Here is a 19,252-nt window from a genome sequence, read left to right as displayed (position 1 = left end):
TATATTTGGCAATCTTACCTAAAGGTATTGCGTATTCAATTTGAATAGAAATTATATAAAAGGAGCATGTAAAATATTTATTATATGGGGAAAATGGATGAAGGAGTAGTTGCAATATTTACCAATGAGAAAGGTGGATTATGTTATGCATGTATGTATGTATGTATGTATGTATGTTGAAAATGATTAACGTGAATGAGGGACAATGATAATGACGTGTTCAAATAATAATTAATTAAAATGTAGGGCGGATTACAATCTTTGATCAAATATCCTGTTGTCTCCCTCCTTTTTTGCCAAATATTTTATTGAGAATATACAATTACTTACTTTTCTTTTTTTTTTTAAATTTATTTCACTGCCTAATTCAATAATAGAAAGGCCAAAAGACTTATTCCTGCCTCCACTGGAGATGTTGATCTTGGTTGGGGGAAGGCAATTCATTTTCGTTCGACAAAAATGGTTATCATCTATCGAGAACTCTATCAAGCGAAATGAAAAAAGAAAAAAAAACTCTAAAAAATAAATATTTATTTTTTAAACTTTGAGTAAAGAAAAATTATTAAATTTGTAAATTTAAGAGAGAAGTATGATAAATTTTTAATTTTTAATATTTTTATCTTAAATTTTAATAATAAATTTTAATAAAATAATAGATATTTAAATTTTTAATAACTAATAGGTATGAACTATATATTCGCCGAACTTGGGGTGGGAACGATTTTTTTGGCCTAAAAGAAGGCCAAATCCCGGTTCACTAGGGCGGTGGCTTTGTTCACTAGTCTACTGCTCCACCTAGGCTGGACCAAAGCCGCGTCATTTCACCTCCTACAGCGACCCATTTGACTCATTCGACGTCGTTTGTTGTACTGCGGAATGGGAATGGCGCCGTTAAGTAAGCGTGTCTATTAAACAATACTATGATGATGTTTTAGGTCACATCATAGTAAGTAGCAACATGTCACAAATGGTATGGTGGATGCATGATTGTCACCATCCATCATCATACATGCATGATAAATGGTCAAGCTTTGACCCAGTCTTGACGTGTGGGAGTTGGCACTGGCAGATACAGTGCAGATGCAGGTGAGGGCCTCTTTATTGTCATCATCCCAATTATTTTTTATTAAAAAATAATTAAAAATCATATTTTAAAGTCGTAATCTTGCAATTAATTGGCAGGTTGTGGGGAAGAAATTGAGCGGTGAAGAAGAAAGGCGAAAGCCACTGGATGTTTTGCTTTATCAAAACAATGGGCTCAGTCTCAATCTCCTGCGCCACGTGTCCCAGTTTGGACGGTGTCTCCATCTCAACCGCTTATTTTGTGGACCCCGCAGTTCTGTCTACTAAACGTGATTATTCTTTTGTCCTTGGAATATTATTAATTAAATTTTCATACTTTGATTGGGGTGAAAAGATAAGGTGGGACCTAAATTAAGAATTTTAAACATATGGTCCCAAAAAAATATAGAAATTGGTGTGATGGGACTATTTTTAATAATTAGGACGGCTGAAATTTGACTTTGGTTTTCACTTTCTCTCAAGATTTAATTACGTGGCAGTGGGACCCAACTTGAATCTTTTTACATTGAAACATGAATCACATGTTTAATTTCGAAGCTTTTAGAGGCAAGGAAATATACGAAAATTCGCCTAATCTAACCTCTTCTGTCTGGAAGGTCAATTTAAGAAAAAAACATACTTGTCTTATTGATCATTTAAAAAACGTTCTACAAATTTTTTTTTAAGAATTTTATTCTAAATTTGACTAAGAATTTAAAGTCTAGTAAATCTTATAATTTCAGTCTTCTCTTTAAGGCACATGGGGGGGAAGGGAAAAGGGTATTTTTTCCGTGCATGTGTTTGGTTGATGAGAAAGAGACGAATGAGGGAAAATGGTCCTGGGAAATTAGCTTTATCTTTCCCTTTTTATATCTACTTATGGATGGGCAAATTAAAGCGTTCAGCAGCAGCTACTTTTGATGACAGATGATTTACATTATTTAGATCATGGGACAATGGAGGATGATTTTCCCAATGAAAACATGAGGGCCCCTTGGCATTTTCCTTTGTTTAGGTAGAATGAACTGGGCAAAGATAAAAGCCATATGACCTTCCAAATGATTAACTTGCTCAATATGCCTGAAATGGTTGAACACAAAATGGTGAATAAGTGAATAACCCAAGTGAAAAAATGGATGGAGAAATTGAAAACCAGAGATTCTTGTAACAATGTCAATGAAACCTGCATAAATAAAGACTAAAAGCCTAAAAAATTCATAATCAAAGGCCTTCCAGCAATGAAATGGCCTTGATTTTTTTTTATAGGTTTTACAAAAGGAAACGTTTCCAGAAGAAAAATTCTTCCTTCAGTGATTGTCCCTGCAAGTGCCATATATTTTCAATCCTAAGCACACACCAAGCTGTCCAACCCCTCTAATTAACCCGACATTTTTCATACAAGATGGACAGTCTTTATGAAATCAAGTATCTCGATAATGAATCTCGTCTTCCTACTACCAATCTTACCTTTTTAAACCCTTATCATAATTACTTAAAACCTCTCACTTCTCTTTGCCGCACCTTAAACACCATCATTCATCCCTCTGCTGTCAAAATAAAGGAATACGTTCAAAGTACTTCCTTTAGCAGCTATCAACTCCCTGCTACAACTGCTGAACAATACATTACTCTTGAGTATCCTGCTCACTTTACTCAAGAATGGATCTCCAAAGGATACACCCATCTCCATTTTGGTGCTATTAGGTTTGCTTTAACTTTTCATGGCAGAAAAGGTCTTCCAACAACTTCCAGAATCACTCTCCTGGATACCAGATTCCCAAACTTTGAACATGCTAATTTGGGAACTGTCCAAACTACTCTCAATGCTGGCACTGTTATGGTAACCCTTTTTCCTAACTTCTGTATGTCTTTATAGGACCCTTTGGTCTGTCAAGCTTTGAAATTCCAAGTACAAGTAACTGGTGCTGTCCCACAAGGTCAAACCTTGATGGCCACTATCCACTATCAGATTGCTTACCGAGTACAAAATCATTCTCTGGACATTGCAACTCCTGATCAAACTCATGATGCTATTTTTCTCACTGTGGATACAGACAGAAAGCCCTACTGTACTCTCATTCCAAAACAAATGCCCAAAGATCAATTAGAAGCTTTGATCCCAAAAAAATGGTATACTGCTTATGAACAACTCCAGACTTCTGATGTTCCTCCACTTCAGTATACTGACCCCCAGTTTACCAGATCTACTAGTGGACGCCTTTCCATCTCATATGATGGCCCTTCTTCATCAGCTAAACAACCCTAGTGTTTTCCAACACAGTTCTCATGTGTCTCTGTTAATGATATTCCACAAGAAGAAATATATGGTTTTACCCCTCAGGGTGAAACTATCTATTTACTTCAACCACATGATCCTGACAACCCCCAGTGTCGATGTGTTTCTTGCACAGAACAGGCCAATCCCTTCTCCCCTACAAATCAACGCAGATTTTTCTCGCGTTCTGCCCGACCCCCAAAAATAGATACCCAACGACTTTTTTGGCAACGCTACAAAGCTGGTGTACCTGGTTATGATCTTCTTGGTGAACCTTCTGGCAAATTTGACTATGTTGTGTATTATGGTCGTGGTGATCCCCTTGCTGATACTACTGATTATGTTCCTCCTACTGGATGGACAGATTCTTGTTCCTCCTTTGATGATGACTCAGAACAACCTCCTCCTCCTTGCTGTCCTCCTATTCACCGGTCACATTTGAAGCCTTACAAACAGAAACAACAATGGCTCCCCAAGCCCAGCAAACAGTCTCCAGTCTTTCCTGCTCAACCTTGCATGATGTTTCAACCTACTGATTTTCCTCCTCTGGAACCAATTTCTGATCCAGTCCAACGCACAACTCAAGCATGGAAAATTAAAGATCCTCAGACAGTCAAGCCCGATGGCACTCCTGAACGCGTAAGCCCAGCAGAAACTGTTCTTAATTGGCAATCTCAGAATGCTTTGGCCCAAAATCAAGTTCTGCATGATATCCATCATACGGCCCAACGAATTGAGAAAAAATTGGACTCCCAAGCCCATATGGTCATGAAGCCCATAGATGCTCTTCGACTTAAAATCCAACAGGTTCATACCGACATTATGACCTGTATTGACCAACAAATCCCTTTCCATTACCAACAACAAGAAATGAATTCCCTTAAAGCCCAATTAGCCCATCTTGAAACAATGGTCCAGCAAGGTCCTCGAATTGCTATTCCTCCTGCTTTTCCATTCGCTTTTCATGATACCTCTCCTCCTAGCCTTTTACCTAAAGAACCCCAACAAATATATACCAACCGATACCTCCAAGGTTTTGAAAATTACAAAAGTCTTTTTGGAGATTCCTCTGTTCTCCACCAAAGACCTAAACCTACACCCCCCTTTCGACCTACTTCATATGCCCCTCCACCTGCTCCTACACCTCCACCATCCCGAGGCAAAGCTATTGTCATCTCTGAACCTATTGATACCAGTCATACTAATCCTCTACCATCCCAACAAGCCATTTTTCCTAATCCCATCAGTGACTACCTCATGGCCCATACAGTCAGTCCTAGTCCAGATACTACTAGTACTGTATCGTCAGTCACTACTTCAGATACTTCTTCCGTTGTTTCAGAGACTCATCCTGTTTTGACTTATGAATATGGTCAAACTTCACAACCTCCAGATGAAGCTGAATCCACCATGGAAGAACCTCTTCCAGCACAACCTTCTCGTACATCCCAATATGTACCCAACACAACGTCAAAGTTTCAAACTTTTACTTTTGACGATATCCCTGTTTCTCAGTATAGAAACCGGATCCATGAAATGACTGGCTGGCTTAACACTGAAATGTTGAAACCTGGTGCCAATCTTGTACAGGTTTTAACATCTTTTGTATCCCACTTCACTGGTGATTTAAAAGAGTGGTGGATTGCTCTTGCCCAGTACAGACAGACTCAACTATTGCAAATTCCAGATATTGATCAATTCATGTACAATATCTATGTGGAATTTCTTGGCAGTCCGACCCATATTTCTGATCAGGCTCGTGAAGAATTTTTCAAGCTCAAATGTTGTTCCTTCAACCCAAAAGATTTAGAGAAGCATTTTAAAAAAGCCCGTGCTCGCTTCTACCTTCTGAAAGGTGTTGATGACCCAAATTTAAAACAGGCTTATCTTAACCAATTGCCTGAACCTCTTGGTAACGAAACTCTGAAATTCCTGGAATTCCAAGGCCGCACTCTCGCCCAAACTACCCTTGGTGATCTCTATCAATTGGTCCTCAGTCAATTACAAATGCTCTGCAACAAGTCCAAGTTCCTAGTTAATGTGGACAAACTTGGAAAGTCTTTAGGACGCGTGTGTGATCGTCCTGATCTTAAAATCAAATGTTCTCATGTTGAAAAAACCTGTGATTGTCGTACCACTAAAAAACGACATCATAGAAGGTACAATCCCAAATATCAAAGGAAGCCTCAGTTCTTCAAGTCCCGTAGACCCAGACGACGATTCTTTCGCCGCAAGAAATCTTTTAAGAAAAATGATCGTTGTTTCATTTGCAAAAAGAAAGGACACTTCTCTAAAGAATGTCCTCATGCCAAAAAGAAGAAGATGATTCAACAAATCTCTCAGATTGCAGATCTCACCACACATGATGTGGAATCCCTTTATTCTGAAACAGAATCAGAACATTCAGAATTGGATTTCATTCTCTATGATTCCCAAACTGATGATTCTCCTGATACTTCTTCTGAAGAAGATCCAGTTCCTCCTTCCTATGGTGTCATGCTTCATACTCATCAGCCACAACATCAGCAACCTCTTGCAGAGATCAAATTGTTGCTCCACAAGTATGATCGTCCTATAAAGATCATTGCACTCATTGATACTGGTGCTGTTTCTTCCATCCTTAAACCAGATGTGATCCCTTCTACCTATTGGAAACCCCACAAACAATATTTTCGTGCTGCCAATAATGAAGTCTTTGCTACTGAAGCAATCAGCAAAACTGTGACTATACAACCATTCCCCTCTATCAATATTAACCACAAATTCCTTGCCTCTAACCTCCCTGGCAAAGATGCAATTATTGGTTTTGATCTCATCCAGAAGTTTCTTGATAAACGAGTTTATCTACGTTCTGATGGCCTACAGCATACCCAACAATTTCTTCCATGGAGTAAAATCCCCAATTACTTCACCATCTCCCCTTTTGATGCACTCAAACAACAGATTACCATGGAATCATGTGCTACTTCTCATTCGGATTTCCTCACCAAATGTACTCATCCTCTGTGGAAAAATCCTGAGTATTTTATTACTCTCCCTTTTAAGAAGAATGAAGACATCAATCCCACCAAAGCAAGTCATCATGGACTTAATCCCGACTTGGCCCAACAAGCAGAACAAGAGTTAGCTCAACTAAAACAAGAAGACCTCATTGAACCCACACAATCCCCTTGGGCTTGTGCAGCCTTCTATGTCAACAAACGAGCGGAACAAATCCGAGGGAAGCTCAGGCTTGTAATCAATTATAAGCCTCTCAACAGTTTCCTACAAGATGACAAATTCCCAATCCCTAATAAACAACACTTCTTTGCGAGACTAGCCCAAGCTACAGTACTTTCAAAGTTTGATCTCAAAGCTGGATTTTGGCAACTTGGTATACATCCAGATGATCGGCCCAAAACTGCTTTCTCTCTACCTGGACATCATTACCAATGGACCGTTATGCCTTTTGGTCTCAAAACTGCTCCTTCCCTATTCCAAAAAGCCCTCACAAAAATCTTTAGCCCAATCCAAGACCAAGCCCTCATTTACATTGATGATATCCTACTTTTCTCTAACACTGAAAAAGACCATGTTACCCTTCTTCAACAATTTCATGCCCTGGTCAAATCTCATGGGATAATGCTCTCAGAAAAGAAGATGATTTTAGCTCAAGACTCAATTGAATTTTTGGGAATGACAATATCACAAGGCTCATATGTTCCTCAACCTCACATCGGTATTCACCTTCAAGATTTTCCTGATGAATATCTTTCCAAAAAACAAGTCCAACAATTCCTCGGTATTGTCAACTATGTCTCTGAGTTTATCCACAATCTCAGTCATTACACCAAGCCCCTTTACCAGATGCTCAGGAAAAATCCTCCTGCCTGGACAGATGTACACACCCAGTCCATTCAAAATCTCAAGGCTCTCATCCCGAAATTACCTCCTTTAAAACTTCCCTCAGAAGGAATCAGAATTTTACAGACAGATGCTAGCAATGACCACTGGTCTGCCATTCTTCTCGAAGACCTCAATGGACGAAGACACGTGTGCGGATATAAAAGCGGACACTTCAAGCCTTCTGAACAGCATTATCATTCCACATTCAAAGAAATCCTTGCTGTCAAAAGAGGCATTGAACGCTTTGCTTTTCATCTCAGTGGACATCATTTCCAAGTAGAAACAGATATGACTTCTTTCCCATCAATGTTGGTCCCAAAGTCTAAACGACTTCCACATCCACAACTTATGCGCTGGAATGAATGGTTCTCAAACTATTCTTTTACTGTCAAACATGTCAAAGGAAAAGACCACATTGTCCCTGATTATTTTTCCCGCCTACATGATAAAAAGCCTTTCAAACCACTCCTCCTATACACTTCTCCTTTTCACATTTACACAATGACTTCTACCCCTTCACCATCCCCTCTACCTCCTGGCATTTCGGATCTACCTCCAGAATTTCCTTCTCTTTACTCTACTTTACCCATTGATGAAACTGAAACCCTCAAGACATTGATGTTCTCTTACCAAACCAAAGCCATCCAAGAAACTGGTCCCTATACTCTTGGCTCAATTGGCATTCACCCCGATTTTCCTTACATCACTCTTTTTCCCATCAAAAACCCTGCTCGAGATTTTACATGGAACTCCCTCTGGTTTTTATGGTATTTACTTGCCAAACACACCATTGCTATCAAATTCCCTGTTAGCCTTATGCTTACCTGGCTTCATCACCTGGAACATGGCCCCTACAATCCAGAATTCCTCCCCTTTCACATTTTTCTCCTCTGGTTTTACCATCTCCCTTGGTGGACATGTACCTTTTTCCAATACCAATTAGACCATCAAAGTTTTGGACGCTCTGCTGAAGCCCAATACTCCATCCTGTTCTTCACACACAAAGCCCAAATCCTCAAATACCACCACAAGGTATTATTTGAAACCCATACCCGCAAATATGCCCATCTTCCGTATAGCCTCCTCAAATACCGTACCAAATACACCCAAGAATACCGTAACTTCGAACGCTCTATCACTGAAGCCAACTCAATCATTCCACACCAAGTCTGGCCCGCGCCTGCTGATGATGCACCTTGGGAAGAATATCCAACCCCTTACATGGCCCAGCTTGAACATGATCGTGCTATTTTTTATTCAAAACTCAATGAAAAGCATAAACCAACAAATCCGACAAAGTCTACCTCCAGTTGTCAAGACATGGACATCTCACCTCAATTATTTCCAGAACTGTCGCTGTCCACGTGGCACCCTCCTCAGCCCAACATTACAATTGAAGGAGAATTTCCTCCTGTCCCAGTACCTCCTGATGCTGATCCAGCCACGTATCCTACCTATGATAAAGATCCGACGGTCTACCGATATTTGCAAGAAGATTCCTATCCTGCCTTCTGTCACCAAAGCACATGTACCCATAACCATAACCACTTTGTATTACGTGCCTATCCACCTGAAGATAGTGTTCCTGACTCCCACTCAGAAGATTCCCCAGGTGGTAACCTTCCAGTTCTCCACGACTTCTTCTCCCAACCACCAGAGTCACTCGATGACATAGACTTCGATGCAATTGATGCCTTGGTGGCCCAACATCACCAACAATCAACATCAAAGACATCTCCATCCACAACAAAAGGCTCATGCTCTTCCACGTCACCACACTTGGCCCTCTAACTGTTTTGGCATTATCTGCCGACGATATTGTATAATTATTGCTGTTCTATTTTTGCTTTCCATATGTATTTTAATTATTACGTGTGATGTAAGCCCTTACGCATGTAAAAGATGCCCCATAGCCGGCATCTTAGATGCCCTACAGCTGGCATCTCTTTTGTACAAAGTTTTCCTATAAATAACAACCCCTTCTCTTCGAAGGAGGCAAGCAATTTTCAATATATCTCTCTCTCTTTATGACTAAGCTCTCAGCTTAATCTCTCTTAAGTCTTGGGTAAAAGTCGTTAATCTCTTTGAGTCAAAATTACCAGTAAACCTCTTATACCACATCCATACGAAAGTATGCTCTGTACTTGCCTTGTATACAAGGATCCTGTACACCAGAACTCGTACGGGTTGGTCCCCTGTTAAGACAGAGTAGTCCAAACACTTAGGTTCTATGAAAGGTTGGGTTGACTATGTGTTGAGCGACCTTAGACCCGTAAAAGGACCCTCCATCAAAGCCTGTAGATGTTAGGCTCAAACCGGGTCATACCTTGGGTACGAGTTGTCTGTTTCACTTTCATAATCCCTGACATACCTTAGGAGCTATAAGTCTTGATTGCTCTATGAAAGAAAAGAGTCACACTAGACCTCTTGACTGACCAACCAGGGTTAACCCCCACACATGGTAAACTGCCTCACTTAGCATTATGTAAAAACCAAGCTGTGTTCTTAGCCATATTAGTTTTAAATGATCCCCCCAACCTAATATGATTATTGGCCTAAAGAAAATTATATAGAAAGAAATCAGTTAATTTAGTTTATATGAAGTCTGACTTGTTGCAAAGAGATTAAAAAAAAAAACATTTACAGTTGCAAATAACATACAAAAATATAAGATGAAAAAAAAAGATAAGCATGCTATTATTTCACTCCAGAAATAAAAAAGATAAAAGAGCAGCTTGATAGGGATCTGGAGGAGGCGGAGGCTGCTTGTAACACTCAACCTTGTCCCAGCTACAAATCTTCACAAGACTACTGTGTAGTTGCTAAGTTCTCTGTAATATTGGCATTGTGAATGTAACTTTGTATGTAACAATATTGAAGATACTACTATTTGTGTTGATCATGTTGTATAAATAAAGATGTAGCCTCAAGCTTGAGCACTCATCATATGAAATTCAGAACAAAAGAGTAATTATATCAGAAACTTAACTCATAACTGGTACTATTTACATTTTGTTTGCAAACCAAAAGCATAAAAGACAAATTGAAACCACAAGAACTGTTTCCAGCTTTCGAGAGGCTAGTTCTCTCCTCAATCTTCTCCTTTCTCTGAAAAAATCGTCTGCCCTCCCCTCATACTTTCCAAGCTCTTTATCTTTTCCTTCTCCTCACTGTTGCTCTTCCAGTCTTGATTCGCCAGCTCATCAACCAATATAACCGTGGCTCCCTCTTTTTTCTGCATATCCTTCTTTTTTTGCTGATTTGCCGTAGATTGTGTTCTTTCTGAATTGTTGTCACCTGCAGGCTTTCTATCATGCTCTGTTATTTGTAACATTTCTAAAATGCTGCCACTTGTTGAATCCACACCTTTACCACCTGTACTTCCATTGCTAGAGTTATTTAGCATTTTCACAGCCTGTGTATTTAGATTGATGTTCTTGCTTCTTCTCATTTTCTTTACGTATACTCGAGCTCTAACATTACCTCGCCCATCCAAAAGCACGTTGTCCTCAAGGTGTAAGTGGGGAAAGGTCTGTATTAAGTTCTTGTACAGTTCTCATGAATTCTCATGGTCTGGTAGGTTGTGCCATTTAATGAGTAGCTCCAAATCCCTCTGTTGTGAATATTTGACATTTAAAACTTCTTCAGGTTGGACCTCCAGCTCGCCTTCTTCATTTAAGCAGTGTGGAAGGGGTTGACTTAGCACTAACGGTCTTGCTCGCCTCTTCAGCTGTGATACGTGAAAGACAGGATAGATTTTTGCTGTCTCAGGAAGTTTTAATTTGTAAGCAACTGACCCAATTCTTTCTTTAATCTGAAAAGGTCCATAGAAGCGAGGACTCAATTTTTCGTTTGGTTTCATAGCTAAAGATCGAAACTTATATGGCTGTAGCTTCAAAAAGACTTGATCACCCACTGAAAATTCTAATTCTCTTCTGTTCTTGTCCTCTATTTTTTTAATTCTTTCTTGGGCAGCATGCAAGTTCCTCTTTAGTCTGTCCAAGATTTTATTCCGCTGTTAATCATTGCATCAACATCCTCTATTTTCGAAGGCTTATCTTCCAGCCTCAGAAGTGGCAGGGGATCCCTACCGTGAACCCCTTTAAATGGTGTCATACCTGTCGAAACGTTAAATATGGTGTTGAATGAATATCCAGCCCATTGTAACCAATTCGGCCATGTGCGCTGCTGCTCAAAACAGAAACATCTAAGATAAGTCTCGAGACCCCGGTTTACTACCTCAGTTTACCTGTCGGTTTAAGGGTGATAGGCCGAGCTAAATTTAAGTGTTGTTCCTGATACTTTAAACATTTCAGACCAGAAATTACTCATAAAAACTCGATCACGATCTAAAACGATAGTGCGGGAAAACCCATGAAGCCGAACAATTTCCCTAATAAAGATACCCGTGATATCTCTTGTTGTGTAAGGGTGTCGTACAACCATGAAATGTCCATATTTGGTTAATCTATCAATCACTACGAATATATTGTCAAAACCTTTCACTTTTGGTAGCCCCATTATGAAATCCATAGACACGTCTTCCCAAATTCTGGAAGGAATGGGAAGAGGCTGAAGAAGTCCTGCAAAGGAAAGGGCTTCATACTTGGCTTGCTGACATATTTCACATTCGACTACAAATTGTTTGATATCGCTCTTCATTCCCTCCCAATAGAGTATTGTGGATATCCTTTTATATGTTTTAAGGAAACCAGAATGCCCTCCTATAGGATAAGAGTGAAATTCAGCTAAGAAAATTGGCACTAACTTGGATCCATGCGGCATTACCATTCTACCTTGGTACATCAAGCTTTCATTCTTCAAACAATAACCTCCATGTGAATTAGAGCCTGTCAAAAAATCTTGAATAATTTGTCGAAGCCTATCATTTTTGAGTGCTTCCTCTTGTATGACGTTCACACTAACAGGAATCTAAACAGAAATAGCTTTGAATTCCCCATCACTTCCTGGTTTCCTTGATAGAGCATCCGCTGCTTTGTTTTCGCACCCTGGCCTGTAAACGATGTTGAAGTTAAATCCAAGCATTTTTACTAGTCATTTTTGCTGCTCATGCCCCACGATTTTTTGTTCAGTCAAGAACTTGAGACTTATTTGGTCAGTTCTTACCTGAAAATGTTGTCTTAACAAATAATGACGCCACTTTTGAAAAGCCATAACAATCGTCATTAGTTCATGTTCATAAACTGATTTTCCTTTGTTTCGAGGTGACAACGCCTTGCTAAAAAATGCAACTGGTCTTCTGGACTGCATAAGAACTGCTCCTAGCCCTGACCCTGATGTATCAGTTTCAATAATGAACTCTTTAGTGAAGTCAGGCATTGTTAACACCGGTACCATCACCATGGCCTTCTTAAGGGCTTCGAAAGCTACATGTGCTTCATCGCTTCACTTGAAAGAATTTTTCTTTAATAAATTAGTTAAAGGTTCGACAATTTTTCCATATCCACGAACAAACCTTCTGTAATATCTGGTTAATCTCAAAAAACCTCTCAAATCCCGCAAGTCATGGGGTGTTAGCCAATTTTGCATATCGCTAATTTTTTTAGGGTCAGCTTCAACTCCTTCTCGTGACACAACGTGGCCTAAGTAATTTATTTTGTCCCTGCCAAACTGACATTTCTTTCTGTTAACTTCAAGTTGATGATTTCTTAACACAACAAATACCTCTCTAAGATGTTGGCAGTGATCGTTGAGTCTTTTACTATAAACTAGAATGTCATCAAAAAACACCAATACAAATTTTTGAAGATAAGGACGAAATATATCATTCATCAAGCCTTGAAATGTTGTTGGTGCATTCGATAACTCGAAGGGCATCACAAGAAATTCGTAGTGGCCATCGTGCGTACGAAAATCCGTTTTCTCTACATCCGACTCTTTCACTTTTATTTGATGGTACCTCGATCGAAGGTCTAATTTACTGAAAATCACAGCTCCTGCTAGCTTATTAAGAAGTTCATCTATCGTCAGAATTGGGAATTTATCAGGTATGGTTATTCGGTTCAGCGCTCTGTAATCCATGCAAAATCTCTATCCTCCATATTTTTTCCTTACCAGTAACATGGGGCTTGAGTAAGGGCTTAGGCTAGATCGTATTATTCCCGCCATTAACATCTCTCTCACCATTCTTTCAATCTCGTTCTTCTGAAAATGTGGATAGCGGTATGGTCTCAGGTTTGACGGTTGCGCTCCTTCTATCAAGTGAATGGCATAGTCCTTTTCCCTTTTTAGAGGCAGTCCGTGGGGCTCCGTGAATAAGTCTTCAAATTCATTTAGCAAAGGCACTAAGGCAGGAAGGATTTCATTAACTTCAGCCTCACACTTATCAGCTTCTTCTCCTGATTTTAGGCAAAACCCATGACCCCCATTCGAAACAATTTTCAATAGCGTACTTACATAAAACTCTAATTTAGACAACGAAACATCCTTCTTCAATTCCACTTTTCATCCCTCCCATTCGAATCGCATGGTTTGCTTACCCCAATTTGATTTCACCTCTCCGAGACGATTGAGCCAATCAATTCCAAGTATCATGTCCACTCCTCCCAATTTGAAAGGAAGAAAATCTTGAAGTATTCGGACTCCCTGAACCATCAACTCAACATCTTTGCACCTCTCAATTCCTGACACTTTTTTGTTATCCCCTAACCACACTATGAATTTTGTAGGCTTAATAGGGATTTGTAATTCAGACACCAGTTTATCTGAAATAAAGTTATGTGTCGCACCACTGTTCAATAACACCAACACCTGTTTTCCCCTCACAGTTACAACGAATTTCATTGTTTTTGGGGAGTCAATTCCAATTGTAGAGCTAGAGTTTAAGCTTACTTCTAACTCTCTCTCTTCCGTTTCTTTTTCTTCTGTCCCCTCTTCATCATCTTTTTCGAACTCATCTTCACAGGATACCATTACTCAAAGTTGCCTGAATCGACACCGGTGCTCTGGTGTGTATTTTTCATCATATCTGAAACATAGCCCTTTTTCTATCTTGGATCGATACTTTGCATCTGACAACCGACGTGAGTTGTATTCACGTCGTTGATTGAAGGTTGAAACCATCGATTGGATTGGAGTTTTGACCGTCGATGTTGCGTTAGTGTAGGGAAAGACGCTCTCTATTTTGTTTGGCTGAATGGATGAAGGCTTAGTGTGAGATGGTTTAGACTAAGACTTAAATTCATGGGTGGGTTAACTACAGGACGAGTGGGCTGGGTAGTGGAGGTATAAGATAAGTTGGGGTTATTGGAAGCATTGGGCCGTGAGTTTGGATAATGAACTGGGTAACTTATGGTAGATGTTGGGTTTGGGTTTGAGGTAAATATGTGACAAGTCAACGGGTGGTAGGTTTTTTAGTAGAGTTTTCCAGGTCGATTACTTGCCTTTTCTTCAATTACTGCATTTTTCCTTTCTATTTTTTGCGCTCTTTCCATAGTTTCTTCCAACATCATTAGTCGGAACAAACGAACCTCTTCCCTAAGCTTTTCTATCAGCCCATTTAAGAAAATTACTATCAAAGTGCTATCTGATAATTCTTCTACCTCTGCTGATAATAACTCAAATCGACACCTATACTTTTTAATTGAATCGATGAGACGAATGGAAAATAGCTCCTCTTGGGCTGATCATTCGTCATCCGATCGAAAGCGCTTAAGTGTCGTGTTTCAGAAATCTCTCTAATCGTTAAATGGTTGCATGCGTCTTCTCTATCAGAACCAGTGAAAGGTTGCTCCCTCCATACACACTCCTACTACTACAAGTCTCTCCCACTCTAGTATTCCGTTCACATCGAAGTAACGTTCAATCTTTCCTAGCCATTCCAAGGTTTTCTCCCCGTCAAACAAGGGTAAATCTAGCCATCGAAATTGGACATCCCTTCTAGTCCCTCTCCAATAATTGTTGTTGTTTCTGTCATCTTTTGTGGCCTCTTTCTCATCCCCTACTTCCTCCATTCTTGCCGACAGAAGTGTTGGTCTCTCTCCAATAGATGGGTTACGGAAAGGAGATGGTTCCCTGTCAGTGGGCACTGTGTTTTGCTGAGTAGGCGTCTGAGATAAAGAAGGTCTGGCTCCTACAGGAGCCTTCCCTTTGTTGCCCCCATCTCTCCCAATCATAGCTTTCTTCAAGTCCCGGAGGTATCCTTTCATGACCTCCACGCTACTTTCCAATCCTTCCATCCTAATCTTATTTTCGTTCATTTTTGTTCCTATGTCTCTATTCAGTTCTTCCAATCGCTTATCCACCTCGGACATCTTCTCTCTAACTTCTGTCATCTCATTCTCTAATGCTTCTACTCGACCCTCTATTCTCGTCATGCTCTGATACTAGATGATAGGGATCTGGAGGAGGCGGAGGTTGCTTGTAATGCTCAACCTTGTCCTAGCTACAAATCTTCATAAAACTACTGTATAGTTGCTAAGTTCTCTGTAATATTGGCACTGTGAATGTAACTTTGTATGTAACAATATTGAAGATAATATTATTTGTGTTGATCATGTTGTATAAATAAAGATCTAGCCTCAAGCTTGAGCACTCATCATATGAAATTCAGAACAAAAGAGTAATTATACCAGAAACTTAACTCATAACTGGTACCATTTACATTTTGTTTACAAACCAAAAGCATAAAAGACAAATTGAAACCACAAGAACTGTTTCCAGCTTTCGAGAGGCTGGTTCTCTCCTCAATCTTCTCCCTTCTCTAAAAAAATCGTCTGCCTTCCCCTCATACTCTCCCAGCTCTTTATCTTTTCCTTCTCCTCACTGTTGCTCTTCTAGTCTTGATTCGCCAGCTCATCTACCAACATAACCGTGGCTCCCTCTTTTTTCTGCATATCCCTCTTTTCTTGCTGAATTGTTGTCACCTGCAGGCTTTCTATCATGCTCTGCTATTTGTAACATTTCTGAAATGCTGCCACTTGTTGAATCCACACCTTTGCCACCTGTACTTCCATTGCTAGAGTTATTTAGCATTTTCACAGCCTGTGCATTTAGATTGATGTTCTTGCTTCTTCTCATTTTCTTTACGTATACCCGAGCTCTAACACAGCTTAAAGAAGAAATTATAAAAGGAGAAACTTACACATTGCTGAAGAGGCATGCCCTTCCTCGATGACAATTAAAGGACTAGTCAAATTACAGGGCAACAAAGCAAGTCAGCATGTTAAAAGTATAATGTACAAGCAAAATACCTAAAAATAATCCCAAGAATAGAAAAAAAAGATCAATTCATATGAGGCATTAGGGCATAGAACATTTTAAGCATTATGTTTCAAGTGTGTTACTCTGTCAGCTAAATATTTCATCATTTAGATACTACATCTCTCTTATAAGTGCATGTCAACATATAATTGGAGGACCACTGGTAAGTAACCGTAACCCATCATTGAGTGCCAAAATCTCATTACAAGCTTCACTTTCAACAATAAAGCATGATTTAAACCAAACCCATCTTTTTATGTTTTGAGAAAAAACTGACATGTCCGGATTGTGACAGGCAGATATGTCATTCTTTTTGGGCTTGCTCATAGCCTAACGAACTTCTGAGATTTATTTCAGTTAAGACTCCTCAGAAGGGGCTTACAAATATCTTCTCATCTCCATAGAAGTGGAGGATGATCAAACAAATCAAACGTTACATAAAAAAATTCAAGTTCCATACTCAAGCAACCACACTATTAGATGTATGTTACTCCACAACAATTTCACATCAATTATGTTGTCAGATGCCAGTCAACAATCTGAATCTCGTTATTTGTCCACTCTTAGGTAATGCTAGGAATACAGCCATCTATGGAAAGTTTCATGGAAAGTATTCAAAGTCATTGCTTTGTGCAATTGAAAAGGTAATATCGCAACAAGTGCACAGTATGAAGTCAAGTCTTGAAAGCAGGTACTTTATGTATAAAATGATAACTCTAACTAAGTGGTATCACTAATGTTTGTTTACTGACCTTTCCTTTTACAATTTTTATAAACAACAGAGAAAAGCAGATCCACATTCATTCACCTGTTACAACTTTATGTTCAACTAATTAAGAAAAGGAAAGGGTTCCCATATTTCTCTTGACCGAAAAAACTTTAAAAAAAAATTTCTTGTACGCCGTAATTATTATCTTTAAGTTTTCAGCTAATAGCTTAAGCTCATGTAATGGCTTTATAGAGTTAAAGTGTCTCTAATAGTTTTCAGATGAATCTTGACCAACTCAAAACAAATCTCTGTCTTTCACTTAATCTGCCTGTCTTTAAAACCAAATCTACTTATTGTGAGAGACAGCCTATTATTCTTATATATAATATTGACAGTTACCTAATAGTTAACACATCAGATGATCATTTAAAACTTTGCCTACATTTACTATATCTCACGTCTCAAGAACTCTAATTCCTGTGGTTCTCCGTAAGTTTGCCCTCGTAATTCTCAACAAAAATTTTAAGTTTAGACTCTTTACTATTCCAAATTCACCATAACATCTCTAATGACACCAATATTACATCTTGTCAACAATATTGTTAAAGGCAACATGAAAGGCCTATCTTCCCAAAATCCACTTAATGATAAAACAGTCTCAGTGCTGCAGTTTCTTGAAATGACACACAACTTAGCCATGAATAAGTTGTTATCACATACAATCTAACAAATATTGATACCTAAAAGCAATTTCCCCATACAACATATCATTGAGTTAATAGTACAAAATTCATTTAATACATTCCTGACCAACCCAGAAATATCAAACTAGCTCTCTGAAACCAACAAATTTCAACTAAATTCAAGAAACCCAGTTACTGTTTGGCGAAACCATTCAAGCCACATGATTTAACAAGGTCAGATTCTCATGCTTTGACTGATTATACCCTTTGTACTGAATACTGATAAATTTCTTGATAGCGAATTCCTATTATTTTTCTTTTCCAAATCAAACTAACTGTATTTCGTTCTTAACAACGACAAACAAAACAAAGATATAATTAAAGAGAAAAAAGAGAGAACCTAGTAAGGAACATTGTCAGAAAGAGCAAGATGAGAATGGCAAAATCTGTATTAATAAAAAGACCAACCCTGTAATTCCACCAAGAAAACTCTCTCCATTGTCCAAAATAACAGCAAAGTATGATCTCCCACTATGAAATTCTGAAGATTTACAACTTCTATTTACCTCACCTCACATTACACAACTCATGTTCAAATCATAACCATTTTCAGACATTTGCCTCCCCTGCATCACTTCCCCTTTCCATTATCGGAAACCAGCAACTCCCAGTTTCCCCATATTTCTCAAACCAATATTTCCATCAAGGTTGATTTAACTTTTATATATGTATATATAAAAATTTATGTTTATGCAATTTTCTTCAATGCGATTGCCTCTTTCTATGACAGGAATGAATGGTTAATATAATCAAAGCAAAATTTCGTAGAAAATTCATTTAATCGCGTGGTGGAGGGTTAAAAGTGAGTTTTATTAAGCCCGAGCTTAAGTTTTAATTAACATGTTATTAAAATAATATTATTTTAATATATATATTGATTAAAATAATATCATTTTGTATTAAAATTTTTAATTTACAAATTTGACAAGTGGCTCAAGTTAGTTTGGAGTTGACTCATTTCGGATTTGTTTGAGTCAAATTCAAATTTAAATAAGTTTAATTCAAATTTAATCCTAACTAACACATCGACTCTTATAATTTCGATATGGCGCAGTGGTTGGGTTTTTCTGAAGTGTTTCCAATTTAAGACCAATAAAAAATGCTCTACTTTTTGGCGTTTTCATGCGATAGTTTTCAAAATTTTATTCTATTTTTCCGGAAGAGCATGTATTATAAAAATTGAAATAATTTTATTTATTTTCATACAAAAAACAAAAACACATATAAATTTGAATCGTAAATTTAAATTAAACTAAACTAACAATTCAACTTATGAATATAAGTTAAACCAAACCACAAATTTAAATTACATAAATTCGAATTAAATTAAATTGAACACTTTATAATTCAAAGTTT

At 38.4% G+C, this 19,252-nt stretch overlaps 1 long non-coding RNA gene across 1 annotated transcript; it reads right to left on the bottom strand.

Moving 5' to 3' along the window:
* Window positions 1-1,815: 1,815 nt before the first annotated feature.
* Window positions 1,816-18,548, bottom strand: LOC123218666. The gene is made up of 3 exons (XR_006502727.1): window positions 18,305-18,548; window positions 16,326-16,369; window positions 1,816-2,142 (listed from the first exon to the last, which is right to left on the bottom strand). It is a non-coding gene; the product is annotated as an uncharacterized LOC123218666 (long non-coding RNA).
* Window positions 18,549-19,252: the final 704 nt, after the last annotated feature.

This window comes from Mangifera indica, chromosome 6 (genome assembly GCF_011075055.1).
Source record: "Mangifera indica cultivar Alphonso chromosome 6, CATAS_Mindica_2.1, whole genome shotgun sequence".
NCBI classification, from domain to species: Eukaryota; Viridiplantae; Streptophyta; class Magnoliopsida; order Sapindales; family Anacardiaceae; genus Mangifera; species Mangifera indica.
This window is presented reverse-complemented; position numbering and strand designations above follow the sequence as displayed.